This window comes from Poecilia reticulata, linkage group LG18, assembly GCF_000633615.1.
Source record: "Poecilia reticulata strain Guanapo linkage group LG18, Guppy_female_1.0+MT, whole genome shotgun sequence".
Taxonomy (NCBI): Eukaryota; Metazoa; Chordata; class Actinopteri; order Cyprinodontiformes; family Poeciliidae; genus Poecilia; species Poecilia reticulata.
The window spans coordinates 6894735-6912839 of NC_024348.1; positions in this window are offsets into that span (position 1 = coordinate 6894735).

The window sequence follows — 18105 nt, forward strand, 5'->3', positions numbered from 1 at the left end:
GATGGGCTGTTCCATTTCAAGGTTTGTAAGGAGCCACATTCCCCAAAACTCATTGAGTGCTGACACGTCAGATTCAGATGACTTGTTGCTTTTGTAGAGCAGATCCAGTGTTTCTAGGTACTGATAGAATAGTTCTTCTTTCTTCTTCATCTTAGGAAGATCAGACTCCACATAACTAGACAGTTGTTCTGCCACTGAAGAATCTCTGATCTCTTTGACAATCCTCATATCTGTGTTAGAGTTTTCAGCTAAAATACTTCTCAGCAGCAAGAAAATCTCTTGATTTTCCACCAAGGTTTTGCTTCTTTGATAATGCCTTAGGCACAGAAAAAACAGCTTTTCACAAGGTGAGCAGAGAATATTTCCAATGGAGGACAGAAGGTTGCTTGTTAAAATCAGCAATTGTAGGGACTTTGACAGATGATTGGAACAAACAATGAGCTGAGCAGACCCTGGATATCCTTGTCTAGCTGCACGACCAAAGGCTTGAGCCTCCACACGAGCATTTTTAGGCAGGAACGTTTGCACAACAAGCAGACCCCCAGCTTCCTTTACTGACTCGGAAACCTGAAGGTCTGTTCCACGACCAGCAAGGTTTGTAGCTATTATCACATCTCCTGCACCCAACTCCTTGGCAAAGACTGCACTGTTGTCCCTGTTGTTGTTTATGTAAAGCATTGTCTTTGAAACTTTGCCTTTTAAAGCCTGATCAATAGTATTTGCTAGTTTGATAGTCTCACAAACGATCAGTACAGCTCTTTTGCCTACTAAAGCTGTAGACTGGCTTTGTTTAACAACAACTTCACAGATTTTCTCGATCCATCTTTTTTCATCCTTCATGATAACTCCTTGAACCTCAAACAGCTTTCTGCGCTTGAATGAAGGGATTTGGCAAGTCTCGATACCCTGATATATTTTCTTCATGGTCTCAATTTCTGTTTGTTGCCCAAGAGTCCCAGAGAGTCCGTAAATCTGACTTTTGTACTTTTGAAGCAAACCAACATTGGACATGTAGTTGGTGATGGTGGTCATGTCGCTCAGCTTAAACATATGTTTCATCTCCAGGAACTGCTGTAGACCATCACTCCATGTCATAAAGTTTTGCACAACACCTGTATAGGTGTAGTCTACAGGAATAATTCCATGACTTTCTAAGACATATTCATGATCTTTTTCCATGTTTTGTGCATGAAATGCATTTTCAATCCAGACCTTTAGTTTAGATTCTACCAGATCTGAAAGGAAACCTGGGATGTAGCAGCTTCCTTCAGACTTGTTCAGCTCACATGGTGTGAAATGCAGAAAACGCCTTACGTCTTCTTCTACAGCTTTCACTACACTATCTGTATCAGGATACATRTATTGACAGAAGCCACCATTCAAAAGCARAGACACTCGYCTMTGACCATTTCCTCTTGATGACATGTTCAGTTCTTCTACAGATCYGTCTGTGTTGATGCTGTGCAAAGCAAACTGACATGATGGGAATMTSRTCTCCACTGYCCTAAAGAACTCAAYCAGCTTATCGGCTGGAACATTTGCAGTTTTCTCATCTAAAAGACTTGGATTCCTCTGTATTTCWKYAACTGTGCCATTGGCCAGTASMCCTGTGTCCTCGGCCATTTGAAGRACWGTCAACTCATCSAATCCTTYCTGCTTGATCTGTTTTAATACAACTTGGTGAAAAGGGTATTTTCKCCCAACAATGTGACCTGATCCTAATTTGCTGTAMTGGTTAGCAGTGGCCCATATTAATGCCAGWAGAGGGTTGAGATGCTGCAGAGCAGGCATGTCACTGCTTAAGTARACAACATGATKACCTTTGTCCAGCATCAAGGAATCCACCTCATCCACAATTGCACACTGGAATKTCCTCWKGCCAAATAYGTCCTTCYTATGAAAATGRTGTCKCAGCCAGTCTCCAGCAAATTCWTCAACTGTACCATAAACAATCTGGCTCTYATAGCACTYTTTTRAGTCTTYGTCTTGCTTGTTGATGTTACAGTCCACRCTGATCTTTAAAAGTTCATAAAATTTCTTCCATTCTCTCATGTCTCTCTCTGCTAGAACAGATGAACTCGACATGATGTCGACTTTTTCTCCTCTCARAGCTCGAAAGGCAGCAAACATGGCCACAATGCAGGACTTCCCCTCTCCAGTGCCAACYTGAATGAGGCGCCCCGTTTTGGAAMGAGCCATGAGACACCAGCTCACCATCTGGGTCAGTCGTGGTTTGAAATGAGTTTCTTTTGCTGCCTGACAAAGAATTAGCAAATCGTTTTTCAGGCCAGTCAGCTCTGATCCTGAAMTGSGRGACCYAAGASYRGCTTGAACTGATGACACAATGTCTTTGACCTCGGCCAACAGCTCATCATTAACCTGGTTCAGTTCTCCATCTCGGATTTCTTTTATAATTTCATCCAATGTTTTGTCTTCATTATTTGCCAAACATTTTTTTAGTGTTTCATCTGTCTCTGTTGCATCTCGGACCAACTCCAGAAGGCTTCTTTCTGAATTAGATCTCCAGGTGGGTGTGATGTAGTTAACTTGAATGCATTGCAACATTTGTATCAACCATGTGAGGAGATGTGATCTGTCACTTTCATACACCGACTCAAATCGCTGTAAAAGGGCATCAAACAGTTCACTGACGTCTTCAGGTCTCCATTTAATACTCCTGGCCAGTCCTTGCAGTAAGTCAAGGAGAGTTTGTTCACTGTCATTTGGAGAAGATAAGTGAGCAATAGAAGTTTCAGATTGCCCCCACTGTTGCACATGTCTGGAATTGAGTTTTATTTTGTCCATTTTGTAGAAAAAAATCAGATCTGGTTAAAACGAAAGCAGAAAAAAGGGTTTGGAAACACTGTTTAGTAAGTGCAGACACAATAACTTGCAAAAATTAACAATAATTGTGCAATATTTATCTGGAGACAAGAGAATATTGTTGAATGCAAAACACCTCAAACTTCACACAATACCAGATTTACAAGCACTCAGGTTTCCAAGGAGATTTTGCTAATGCTGTGCTACTCAATTTAGAAGCCATATGATACTCACTTGAGATGAGAAAGACTTTGTTTCCTCCCGAAACCTTGTTAATAAATGGCCACATCACCACTACATGTATTTATAGTATTTTTTACTTTCACTTCTTGACTTCACCCTCCTTGGGGAGGAGCTCAGTTGAAGCTGGAAGGGTGTTTCCAGCTTTTGACTTTGCTTTAAACCACGTGTCTTACCCTAAATGCAGGTGTAATTTGGTGTTGGAATGAACAGAAGCAATAGACTTGAGTGGCTGCAAAGATTAACATTGTTTAAAGTTAAGCTTCAAAAAAAGCCAACATTGGGTTGACAAACAAAAAAATCTCACTAAGAACAACATGTGAGACATGATTTATCCAAGGCTTTTCTTTTCTCTGTTGATGGTAATCAATACAATCATCAAGAAAAACAACCAAAAAAAAATGTAACTTTTCTCAAGTGGAGAAGTACTCAGTAGGTGTGAAAGCTCCCATATGGAGAACATATACAGCTGCAGGATATATTCTACATATGGATGTGTTAACAGGAAAAAAATATGGCAGACCGTCATTGTGTGAGTTCTACTTAAACGTTTCAGTTTAACACAAATTCTTATATGGAAGATATGAGTTACATGAGCACTTGGTTCATTGGAGACGGAGATGCACATCGCATTTAATGCAGATTCTAATACTAATTAGTGTGCTAATATGTTCAGTTTGGTTCATTCCATCTGAAGAGACCCTTGAGGTTAAAAAGAATTATGACAATATGCTAAATTTACAGCACCGTGTACTGTCCTGGCATGACAACTACAGCAGATTAAAACAGTGATATATTCTAGTTCCAACATGATCAGGGTTAGAATTAAAGCCTAACTCACTGAGTTAATTGTCCTTCTCCCTTAACCTTCAAATTAACTTCCTGTGTTGGTTTTTTTATGGTGTTGTTCTGAAAATAGAAACCCTGACGTTCTGATTGGCACACCTCACTGCCATGTCTTGGCAAGACAGTTTTTTTTTCCGGAAATAAACTTCATAACTTGGTGATAATCAGGTGATGCATGGTTTTTCTTTTGATTTCTTGGACATTCTTGCATTTTGTAAGCAGCTATGTGTCAAGATGGGTAAAGATAATGAAGAAAAACTACATTTACCTGGAAATATATTATTCCAAAATAACTTCTTATGCCAGTATAACTTCATTGGTTGTAAAGTTTAGTGAAAATCTTCCTCTGACATCTGGCTTAAATGTTTCTCTACATGCGTAGACGGGTAAATGTTTCTGATTGAAATTGTGATATTTCGTTAGCATTCCAAATACTGCGAACGTTTCTGGGTTATAGTTAATTAATCAAAAACAATCCGCCTATTCCTAAAAATCATTTTGTACCATTTATTGCAGGCAGGTTTTTTTCTTTAATATTCAGAGAACAAGATTCACTGTCTCCCTCTCCAGAAATCGCAAAACATAATATTAATTGGGTTTTATTGAGCTAAATTTTCCTTCTAATAATAATTTAAAAAACATTTTAAAACGATCAAACATTACTAGAAACTGACTAAAACAATTGATGCAGATCCCAGATATCTTTAAGTTAAAAGGTTGCACAGCCTCCAGCCTTCCTTACTCCTACTCAGGAATGTGAAGGTGTGTTCACTGACCAGGAACACACCTGGTCAGTGAACACCAGACTAAGTTCTAAATGGGTAGAAGCATTTAGAACACTAAATGGCTCTCCCCATTTACTGTAATGATTAGAACCGTCAAAGAAAGAAAAGTAATTGTCTAATAAAATGCAAAAGAGATAAGAAAACTGAAATAACACATCCTAACAAAGTGTAAGAGTGACTCAAAGTGCAAGACCAAAAGCAATAATGAACTCAGGAAAAGGCATAGCTAGGAATGTAAGTAAAACATAATGCATTAAAGTAGACAGAAATCAATATGACAAAAGATTAAAACTCTGGTTTTGCTCTTATAATAGTTTCATAAGTCTTTGACAACTACATAAATATATAATCTAGCAGCTGATTTCAGACTTGTAGGCCTTGTATGTCTGATTCAGCTGCTTTAAACTGAAACAAAGAAATTACTTAGTTCCGGTTTGGTCCACAAATAAATGCCAGGAAGCAAAAACTTCTAGTTTTAATTCTCCTGAATAAAAGAAAAAATGTTGGTATTGGTTATCATTTGCTTTTTTTCAGAAGCTTTCTAGAAAAATAATAAATGTTCCTGGCAAAATGCAGACAGTTCTCCAGACAGACTCTCTTCCCCCGTTAACAAAGCCACGTCATACATCCTTTTTAAGCCCCACTTTGCTGTCTGGTCGTGTTTGTTAGTCAAATCTGATGGCTGAGTTGCTGTCATGGTTGGTAGGCCTTCTACTGTTGAACTCTGAACTCTTCCAGATCCTGATTAACCCATCTGAACATTTGTTAGACAACTGTCCAGATCCCAACGTTTTCTAATACAGAACACATTCATTAGTTTACTTAGTACTTTTTAGTTAAATGTTCCACTTTTTACTGATGGTAGTTGACCTGATATTCATTCAAAAAACAGCAAGTCATTTTCATATCTTGGCATAACTCAACATAGTTTATTATTCACCTCTCTTAACCCTTAATGTTACTTTCAGTTTTGGTTGGTAAACTTGTTCCTCTAAGTAGCCAGAATATTTCTCTGTCTCTTTGGTAAACATCTCTCACCACATCCGATGAAACCTGTTATGCAAATAAGTCAGCTATGGTCTGTTGTGGCATGGTTTTTCTTTCATTTTCTTTACATTCACACAATGTCTAAGAAGTGGACAATGACCACCGAACAAGCAATGACCACTGAACATTTGCTTGTTGAAGGTGCATTAGAACAATCAGAACCTGACTGGGTTTAACAGAAGCAGAACTTGAGGCTTTGCAATTACATCTAAGGGCAACTTAAAGTATTTGTTTGACCTAAAAGTCATGTCTTTGGACTGTGGAAGGAAGCCAGAGTACCCAGAGATAACTCACCCATTCACAGATAGAACATGCAAAGACCCCAGAACCTTCTTGCTGCAAGGCAACAGTGCTACCAACTGAGCCCCAATGCAGCCCAGTTTCTACAAATTGTGGGTCTTCATCCCAGACTGTAGATTTATCATTTTACTCACCCTGCAAAAATTATGAACTCCAATTATGCATGTCTTAAATGTATTTTGTCAATCTTCTACTACTGAAAACAAATCTTCTGCTATTATTTTCCATATTGAGTAAGATGTAACCAGGTCATACGATGACTTTATGCTTCTCACTGACATTCTGACGCTTATCATGTTAACAGTCTTGTCTAAAGGTTATTTTGTAATGGAAACTCCACATTTTGATGTTTTGTTAGGTGAAATATGAAAAGCAGCTTTTTGATTGGATTGACTTTATCTTCAGACACATCCTTTGTTTCACTGTCATGATCAAAGATGTTTCAAGGTCTGTCACCTGTTTACTTTTACTGTTAACTCTAATAGGCTCTGTATATCATCATAACTGTGGAAACAAATGTGAGAAGAACTAAGAATCTCAATGAGTTTTGCTCCTCTTCTATTGAGCGTCCACTCAGTGTGGCTGGAGTGTCAGCTGTGGCAGAATCTATGAATACATGAACAATAATGATCATCAACCCAGAGATCAGGATCTACAAAGGCTTTATTTCATAATTTTCAAAATTATTCCGTTGAACCATAATTCAAAACCAGTGTCTGATTTTCATTGGTTTATTTGTGTATATGTATGCATATATATATATATATATATATATATATATATATAGAGAGAGAGACATATACATCTATTTTTTTTACAATTACTTTTGTGATTTTCAAGTTATTTCAGTCACCATTGTGTGCTTTGTGGGCTTTAACAGCGGGGGAGCCAATAATTTTGTTCATGTGTGTGTACACCTTGACGCATCACTTCTGAGAAATTGCATGAATGTAAAATAAATGAAAGAAAAACCATGCCACATTCAGTGCTGAATGTTTGGGAGCTTTACCTGCAGAACAATCCAGGACACGGTGAAGATATTTGCCTAACAGATTAGATAGGGGAGTTTCCCTCTTTGACTGGAGAACCAGTCTTAAACTAAAGAAAGAAAGAATACCTCAAGGTTAAAGGAGGAATGTAATCAGCTGTGTCTGTTTAGGAAATAATTTTAACTCTGTGGGTATTAGGCATGTCTACCATATTTTGACATCTGCACTGACAGAAAGCCACTGAATTTACAGCAAACGAATTAAAAGGCAGGAAACTCCCTTGTGGCAGTGCCTAGGAGGAGTCAACAAAAGTGAAACTGAGACAAATGGGATACATAGGACAGGCAATCACCATTTGAAATCATTTGAAGACGGGAGCTGTTCGGTGAGTATATTACTCTTACTATTAGTTTTGTAATATAGCACTCAGAGAGATGCAACTACAGAAGTATGTCCATGCATATCTCAACAGGTAGAAAAATTAAGTGTTTCTTTTTGTGTCATTACATCTATAGCTCATTACTACATGCTGTTATACACTAACATGTGAAATGTATCCCACAACAAACTCCAAACTGTTTGCTCTCTTCTGTTTCAACCAGACTTCAGCAAAATGGATTGGTTGAACCCAGATACCAGAGAGTTTGATTGGGTTGAAACTCTTTTCATGACTCATCGATTATTCTCTCCAAATGACAATGAAATTATTCTCAAGCTGCTGCAAGGACTGGTCAGGAACATTAATTGGAGACCTGAAGACGTCAGTGAACTGTTCGATGCCCTTGTACAGCGATTTGAGTCGGTGAATAGAAGTGAGAGATCACATCTCCTCACATGGTTGATACAAATGTTGCACTGGATTCAGATTAACTACATCACACCCACCTGGAGATCTAATTCAGAAAGAAGCCTTCTGGAGATGGTCAGAGACACAGCAATGACCAATGAAGCACTCAAGGTGTGTTTGGCAGATGATGAAGACAAAACACTGGATGAGATTATTGAAGAAATCCGAGATGGAGAACTGAACCAAGTTAATAATAAGCTGTTGGCCGAGGTCAGAGACATTGTGTCATCAGTTCAAGCAGCTCTTGAGTCCACCAATTCAGGATCACAACTGAATGGCCTGAAAAAAGATTTATTGAGTCTTTGCCAGGCAGCAGAAAAAGCTCATTTCAGACCACGACTGACCCAGATGGTGAGCTGGTGTCTCATGGCTCTTTCCAAAACGGGGCGCCTCATTCAGGTTGGCACTGGAGAGGGGAAGTCCCTCATTGTGGCCATGTTTGCAGCCTTTCGAGCTCTGAGAAGAGAAAAAGTCGACATCATGTCGAGTTCATCTGTTCTAGCAGAGAGAGACACGAAAGAATGGAAAAAATTCTATGACCATTTAAAGATCAGGGTGGACTGTAACATCAACAAGCAAGATGAAGACTTAAAAGAGTGCTACAAGAGCCAGATTGTTTATGGTACTGTTGAACAATTTTCTGGAGACTGGCTGAAACACCATGTTCTTAGGATGGACATATTTGGCCCGAGGACATTCCAGTGTGCAATTGTGGATGAAGTGGATTCTTTGATGTTGGACAAAGGTCATCATGTTCTCTACATGAGCAGTGACATGCCTGCTCTTCAGCATCTCAACCCTCTACTGGCATTAATATGGGCCACTGCTAACCAGTACAGCAAATTAGGGTCAGGTCACATTGTTGGGCAAAAATACCCTTTTCATCAAGTTGTATTAAAACAGATCAAGCAGGAAGGAGTGTTTGAGTTGACTGTCCTTCAAATGGCCGAGGACACAGGTGTACTGGCCAAAGGCACAGTCGAGGAAATATGGAGGACACCAAGTCAAGTAGATGAGAAAACTGCAAATGTTCCAGCCAAAAAGCTGGTTGAGTTCTTTAGGACAGTGGAGACCAGATTCCCATCATGTCAGTTTGCTTTGCACAGCATCAACACAGACGGATCTGTAGAAGAACTGAACAGGTCATCAAGAGGAAATGGTCAGAGACGAGTGTCTCTGCTTTTGAATGGTGGCTTCTGTCAATACATGTATCCTGATACAAATAGCGTAGTGAAAGCTGTAGAAGAAGATGTAAGGCGTTTTCTGCATTTCACACCATGTGAGCTGAACAAGTCTGAAGGAAGCTGCTACATCCCAGGTTTCCTTTCAGGTCTTGTAGAATTTAAACTAAAGGTCTGGATTGAAAATGCATTTCATGCACAAAACATGGAAAGAGATCAAGAATATGTCTTAGAAAGTCATGGAATTGTTCCTGTGGACTACAGCTCTACAGGCGTTGTCCAAAACTTCATGACATTGAGTGATGGTCTACACCAGTTTCTGGAGATGAAACATCAGATGAAGTTAAGTGATATGACCACCATCACCAACTACATGTCCAACATTGGTTTGCTTCAAAAGTACCAAAGTCAGATTTATGGACTGTCTGGGACTCTTGGGCAACAAGCGGAGATTGAGACCATGAAGAAAATATGTGAGGGTGTCACCATCTGCCAAATTCCTTCATTCAAGCGCAGAAAGCTGTTTGAGGTTCAAGGACTTATCATGAAGGATGAAAAAGAATGGAGGGAGAAAATTTATGATGTTATTACTGAACAAACCCATTCTACCACCTATAGAGATGGAAGAGCTGTCCTGGTCATCTGTGAGACCATCAAAGAAGCAAAAATTATCCACAGAGCTTTTGGGAGAAAAGTACCAAAGAAGATGCTTTACATCAACAATAACATGGACAATACTGCAATATCTGAGACGTTTCAAGAAGGTGATGTAATCATAGCTACAAACCTGGCTGGTCGCGGAACAGACCTCAAGATTTCTGAATCAGTGAAGAAGGCTGGAGGTTTGTTTGTTTTGCAAACTTTTCTGCCAAAGAATGCTCGCGTGGAGGCCCAGGCCTTTGGTCGGGCAGGGAGACAAGGATCCCCAGGGTCTGGTCAGCTAATTCTACACATCAGACAACTACCTCATACTTTACCTGAAAACAGTCATTTAGATATGATGATGGCTAAAAACGTCAGAGATGGCTTGGCTGCTGAAGAATTACATGCCTACATGAAATTCCACATCCCAAAGATAAAAAAAGAGGAAAGGCTCTTCATTGTGTTTCTGGAGAAACTAAATCTGCTTTACAAACGTGCTAACAATAAACCTTTAGGAACAGATGTATCTGCACTTAATGAGTTTTGGGGAATCTGGCTTCTCACAAAAGTGAGTGAAAAAGACTCTATTGAAATGTTGACAAAGCATCTGGAAGGAGATCTGGACAAAGCCTTAGAAAGACTGAGACAACAAAAGAGCCCCTCATCAAATCTGCACCACTACACTCTCCATGGCAAGTACCTACAAAAGATGGGAAAGCTTTCAGAGAGTATCCAGATGTACACTAGAGCTATAAAACAGGATCACTGTTGGGCAGCTGTTGCATATTACAATCGGGCTTTTGCATCTTTAACTCAGCAGAACAGTAACCAGAAACCTGGCTGCCTCAGTCAGGCTTTGGCAGATTTACAAAATGCACTTCAGTCTGTCGAGCTATACTATGAGCAACTTCAAGTCATGCATCGTTACATCACCAAACAAATCCCAGAATCTGAAAGAAAAGACACCAGATTTGACAAGCAGGCAATGGCTAGAGTCCAAGTTCTATTTTTTTTTAAAGCAAACATTAATGAAGCACTACAGAAGGTTGACCGAGCAATGAAGAGAGGTGGTCACGTTAAAGTAGAGGAGAAGATAATCTGGTTCCTTGTTTCTCTAAAAGATTTTCTTCCTTCATCAGCCGCCTTGTTGAAAGCTGCCCGTCATTCCAGAGACCTTTTAAAGATGTACCAACTCATCAGCCAGCCCTCTTTTGATATAATCAAGGAACTTGAGAGTCTTCATCAAATTGGTCTGACTCATATTTATGAGTTAGATGCACTGTTCTCCCTGGGAGGATTTATTTCAAAGATGTTTTCACTTACATAGTGAAAACATCTTTTACAGTAGTTTAAAAAAAGCTAATAAAAGACAATAATAATACTACTTTATTTTTGTAGAATCTATTTACTCAAAGATATTTTACAGGGGAACAGCAATATACAGACACGTATGATTATATACATATATGTATTGGAATACAGACACATATACACTAATATGTATATGAGTGTCATGAAAAAAAATTTCTAAGAATTTAAAGTCTAGGTGTCTTATCAAAAAAACATGCTTTGATGTTATTTTATTTGAACTCTTCCTTTTATCTGTTCTTAAAGATATGAGCACATCTCTGATGAAAATAACACTGTGTATCTTTTCATTTAATGTATTTTGAAAACAAATGTTTTGTATAAATAAAAAAATATGTTGTTCACTAACATTTTATCAATCAGAAATTCAAATGTTTTAAAAATTGGAAAACATTTTTAATGTTTATCTGACATATTTTATATGGATGAACTATAATATACAGAAGATGGTTGCTTTTGGTTTCTCTTTTGCAAGAATTCTTAATCCACTGTATTTATCTGTATTCAGGAATAATGTAATAAAACTGAAGCAACTTATGGAATAGTACCAAATAAAAAAATCATTTGTTTGAGTAAATTTTTTCTCATTTTTACTGCACTACAATGACTTTTATTTGAAAGGTATTGAACAAAAGAGAAGGGAAAGACAATACTGCAAATACACCAGACCAGGCGTCGAACCAAGGACAGCCACATCAAGGAATAATTTTTTGAAAATTGTCCAGTTTCTCTACTTGCAAGATAATATGGTGCCCCTGAAGTGGCTCTTTCAAGTCAAAATGATATTTACTTTCTTTGAGCACACAGAACGGGATTTGGATGCAACTTTGTTCATGCTTAAAATGAATATTTTAAGAGCTGTTGCCTTGCAGCAATAAAGTTCTGGGATCAGTTCCCGGCCCCGGTCTTTCTGCATGGAGTTTGCATGTTCTCCCTGTGCGTGGTGGGTTTTCTATGGGTACTCAGACTTCCTCCCACAGTCCAAAAACATGACTGTCAGGTTAATTGGTTTCTCTAAATTGCCCCTAGGTGTGAGTGTGTGTGTGCATGGTTGTTTGTCCTGTGTGTCTCTGTGTTGCCCTGTGACAGACTGGCGACCTGTCCAGGGTGACCCCGCCTCTCGCCTGGAACGTTAGCTGGAGATGGGCACCAGCAACCCTCCCGACTCCAATAAGGGACCAGGGTGTACAGAAAATGGATGGATGGATTAATGTTTTACTGCCCTCAAGTGGTCACATCTGGGACTGCTGTTGGTCTTTTCCAGAACACAAACAATATCTTTGCAAGTATTAGTTTTAACACCCAAAAACACAGTTAAGTACATAAGTAAATGTAAGTAAACCAGTGGTAGCCAAGAAAAAATGTTAGAATCATCCATTCAGTTGAGTCAGGCATAGAGAGGATAATGTTAGTTGATATCTGCAGTGCATTTAAAGCAGTACATCCTGTTTTGTTAGAGATGTGCATTGAGGTTAAAAACTGGTGAGGAACTAAAATGGGTGTCTTTCATAACTGGGAACCTTCAACTTTACCTAAGAATTTGAGTTCCACCAATAAATAAAAATATGGCAACCCCTGTGGAATATACCCCACAATTGATATTATGGGACAATATATAAATTGCCCCCACAAGATTTCTGGGAACATATTAACTAAATGTAATTTAATTCTTCACATTGCAGTCCTTTAACATGAATTAATAAAACGTTCCTGTTGTCTGTTGTTACCTTTATAGTGATGACCAAATATCAATTATTATAAAATAATTGAAAATGAATCACTATTACTTCACATTAATATTAAATTAAATCTTGTACATGTTCTTTTAGCTCAATCTCTGGACTGAGTTGTTGGATATCTCTCGGGAAAAGTTTATATGTGTCCATTCCAGGCTGAATGTAGTCTATCAATGTTTGGAAAAGTATAAAATCTGCTTTTATAAATTTGCAGGCCTGTATATGTGTGGAACAAAGAAAAAAAGTATGGGAAAAATATTTCTGTTTACAGACATTCCTTATTACATTTTTTTTGAAAAGATGGAAACATCAATTTCTTAAGATTTATGCAGAAAATTATTTTACATTTTAGTTGAGGTTCATGCCAAATCAGACAGGCCTAAATGTAAAGATTCACAAATCAATGTACAGAGAACTTTCATATATTGGGTTAAAATACTGAAACTGTTGATGCTATTTGGCCTGACATGATTAAAGCAAAATGTGTTCTTTATGAAACAAATAAGTCCATGTGCATAACATCTTTGCCATACTTGACCGCTGAAGTCAAGTCAGATGTTTCCCTGTTCCTGTGTTTGTTGTTAAGGTACATAAAGATCATGTAATTCAGCACATGCAAGCTTGAACATTTAAGTTTATAATGGATAGACTTAAATGTTTATCCAGGGCATACTGGATTAAAGATGTGAATAGGTTTTTCACAACCCACATTTGCTTATGTGGGTTGTGAAAAACATATTCACAACTCTCATATTTAATGCAAGCATAAGTCATTGTTCACCCAAAATATTCTCAGAAGAAATACGAGGAAATAAATAAATAAATAAATAAGAAATTACTCGTAAGTAATAAGTAACCTGGTATTAACAAGTCTTAGTATTTTTGTACTTCATCTTAGATTTGTCTTTATACTTTTCAGTATAAGCCAAGTATACTTCAATAGTTAATAAAAAGTAAACTTCAAGTACATTGTCTCATTTATAGTATAAAATAAGCTTACTTGTATTACATTTGAATGTATTATATTTTGGTATGTTTTACGTTTCAAGCTATTTGTCCACGATCCATTAGTTTGGATTTAGTTCTGAGAAATGTTCTAGTCTCTGATACCCGAGCAGGTTTAGTTGTGAAGTGAGTACCGTAATCTCCAGGCTTTCAAATAAAGCAAATATGTGCAGAAATCAGTCTGTTAGCATGAACTCAAAACTAGTTCTCTATGTGAAAAACATAAAACATTTAAAATAAAGGAACTTACAGGCGTAATTTGTGTTTAAGTTATACAACAGATGCTCCATGCAGGTTTTTAATAAACAAGTTTATTTTATAATTAGCCAAAAACTTCAATTTGACATAAAAAAATCAAGAACAGATCTTTAAAAATACACAGCAGTGCTTTCAAATATGCATTACAATATTTATTTTACAGCAAAAATGTGTTTTACTTATATTTTATTGTTTCTTTTTAACATCTCAGCCAAGAAGACATGATAAATGAAAAAATGCCTTTCAGTTAATTGACTTTTTAAACTCAAGAAATGTCAAATGATTTATTAAATTGCACTGTCCCTTTTCAAATTATTTATTTTCAAATAAAATAAAATCAGATGCTACTAAACATTAAATGATAAATACTAAATGACTTGACATTTCACAGGTTAAAAAAAACTTATCCTGTCATGACATCAGTAGTCAGTGGCTCATGTTAGTTGTTTCACAAAGCCCTCTGTAAACAGAGTCTTTGTGTCTTTCTAATTTATGTAAATTAGAAAGAGTCTGACTTTTCACATAAAACATAGCTACTCTTGATTCTGTTTTAAAAAACCTCTAACTAGCTCGTATTCCTGTTTGTTTGTAGATCTGAGTTTTGATTGGGCAGCCAAGAGAATCACACAGAAACATTTTTAGTTATTTTCACAAAATAACATAAGGTTCTAAGAACTAAATATGCAAACAACAAAAAGAATGCCCCATGTTTTAGCAATTTTTTAAAAACTGCTAAAATCTGTTGACTTGATTTTTGTTTGTTGTTTTTTTTTTCTACGACATCCCTTTTATTTGAAGCCAAAAAGAGAACTTAACTTTGAAAATAACCCACCTGATGAAACAGTCTCCAAGACATATATTTGAGTTAGGCCCATAGTTTCAAATCTGCTTAGTTCAAGGAAAGTATCAAAGGAGGGATGGCTGATGAGTTGGTAGGTGTTTAAAGGGTCAGTGGAATGAACCTTCTTTGATAATATTGAGATTACTGCCAAGGTCACAATGTACTCTGGAGAGGCAAGAACATAAACTAGACTTCCCTCCACTTGAACACATCCTCCTGCTTCCCTAGCCCTGTTTACTACCTCTATTGCTTTAGAAATGTTTGACATGAGAGACACCAAAACTGTGTGTTTGGCCTCTTTTTGTTTGTCAAATCTGTTATCTAATTTCCTGGCAGAGCCTGTGGTGGTTTTTTCACCAGCATAATGATAAGTGACATCCAGCTGGTCACAGTGGAGCTTCACAGACATGAGAGCTTTTTGTAAATCTTCCAGAGCCTGACTGAGACACTCTGGATCCTGACTTCTGTTTTTCTGGATTAAAGATGCAAAAGCACGATTGTAATATGCAACTGCTGCCCAACAGGGGTCCTGGTTTATGACTTTAGTATACATGTCAATACTCTCTGTTTGCCTTCCCATTTTTTCGAGCTCACTACCTTTGGCAGTGTAGTAGTGCACGTTGGATGAGGGAGATTCTCTCTGCCCTAGTTTTTGTAAGGCTGTACTCAGGTCTGCACTCAGGATGGCTTTCAATCTAACAGCAGAGCCTTCCTCAGAAAATTTTGTCAGGAGCCACATTCCCCAAAACTCATTGAGTGCAGAAACATCTGATTCAGCTGGTTTGTTGTTGTTGCTCTTGTAGAGCAGATCCAGTGTTTCCAGGTACTGACTGAAGAGTTCTTCTTTCTTCTTTATGTTTGGTAAATCAGACTCCACGTAGCTAGACAGTTGTTCAGCCACTAACGCATCTCTGATCTCTTTAACCATCATCAAATCAGAGTTGGTGTTTTCAGTCAAAATACGATACAGCAGCGAGGACAATTCCTGACTTTCTCCCCTGGTGCTGCTCCTCTGATACTGCCTCAAGTGCATAAGAAACAACTTCAGAAAGGTTTCAGAGGCATCTGCAATATTTTCCATGAAGGACAGAAAGTTACGTGTTAGAATTAGCAGCTGTAGCGGCTCTGACAGATGAGTGAAGCAGACAACCATCTGAGCAGACCCTGGTGATCCTTGTCTAGCTGTATGTCCAATGCCCTGAGCCTCCACACGGGAATTATCAGGCAGAAAAGTTTGCACAACAAACAAACCCCCTGCTGACTTTACAGAGTCAGAAACCTGAAGGTCTGTTCCACGAGCAGCCAGGTTTGTTGCTATGATGACGTCTCCTGCACCCAACTTCTTTGTAAAGACAACACTGTTGTCCTTGTTGTTTTTGATGTAAAGCATTGTGCTTGAGACTCTACCACTAAAAATTTGGTACAGTAACTTTGCTAGCTTGATTGATTCACAAGTCACTAGCACAGCTCTTGGAGACCTGTATGGTGTAGGCTTGATTTGATCAAACACAACTTCACAGATTTTCTCGATCCATCTTCTTTCGTCCTTCATGATAACTCCTTGAACCTCAAACAGCTTCTGGCGCTTGAATGAAGGGATTTGGCAAGTCTTGATGCCCTGAAATGTTTTCCTCATGCTCTCAATCTCTGCTTGTTCTCCAAGAGTTCCAGACACTCCGTAAATCTGACTTTTGTACTTTTGAAGCAAACCAACGTTGGACATGTAGTTCGTGATGGTGGTCATATCACTTAACTTTGTCTGATGTTTCATCTCAAGGAACTGCTGTAGACCATCACACCATTTCAAGCTGTTTCCAACCACATCTGTGCAGCTGTAGTCCACAGGTACAATTATATCACCTTCAAAGATATATTCATGATCTTTTTCCATGCTTTGTGCACGGAATGCATTTTTTATCCAGACCTTTAGTTTTGAGTCTATAAGATCTGAAAGGAAACCTGGGATGTAGCAGCTTCCTTCAGACCTGTTCAGCTCACGTGGTGTGAAATGCAGAAAGCGCCTGACTTCCTCTTCTGTAGCTCTCAGTACACTGTCTGTATCAGGATACATGTATTGACAGAAGCCACCATTCAAAAGCAGAGACACTCGTCTCTGACCATTTCCTCTTGATGACATGTTCAGTTCTTCTACAGATCCGTCTGTGTTGATGCTGTGCAAAGCAAACTGACATGATGGGAATCTGGTCTCCACTGCCCTAAAGAACTCAACCAGCTTATCGGCTGGAACATTTGCAGTTTTCTCATCTAAAAGACTTGGATTCCTCTGTATTTCTGTAACTGTGCCATTGGCCAGTACCCCTGTGTCCTCGGCCATTTGAAGAACAGTCAACTCATCCAATCCTTTCTGCTTGATCTGTTTTAATACAACTTGGTGAAAAGGGTATTTTCGCCCAACAATGTGACCTGATCCTAATTTGCTGTAATGGTTAGCAGTGGCCCATATTAATGCCAGTAGAGGGTTGAGATGCTGCAGAGCAGGCATGTCACTGCTTAAGTAAACAACATGATTACCTTTGTCCAGCATCAAGGAATCCACCTCATCCACAATTGCACACTGGAATGTCCTCAGGCCAAATATGTCCTTCCTATGAAAATGATGTCGCAGCCAGTCTCCAGCAAATTCTTCAACTGTACCATAAACAATCTGGCTCTTATAGCACTTTTTTGAGTCTTTGTCTTGCTTGTTGATGTTACAGTCCACGCTGATCTTTAAAAGTTCATAAAATTTCTTCCATTCTCTCATGTCTCTCTCTGCTAGAACAGATGAACTCGACATGATGTCGACTTTTTCTCCTCTCAAAGCTCGAAAGGCAGCAAACATGGCCACAATGCAGGACTTCCCCTCTCCAGTGCCAACTTGAATGAGGCGCCCCGTTTTGGAAAGAGCCATGAGACACCAGCTCACCATCTGGGTCAGTCGTGGTTTGAAATGAGTTTCTTTTGCTGCCTGACAAAGAATTAGCAAATCGTTTTTCAGGCCAGTCAGCTCTGATCCTGAACTGCGAGACCTAAGAGCAGCTTGAACTGATGACACAATGTCTTTGACCTCGGCCAACAGCTCATCATTAACCTGGTTCAGTTCTCCATCTCGGATTTCTTTAATAATTTCATCCAATGTTTTGTCTTCATTATTTGCCAAACATTTTTTTAGTGTTTCATCTGTCTCTGTTGCATCT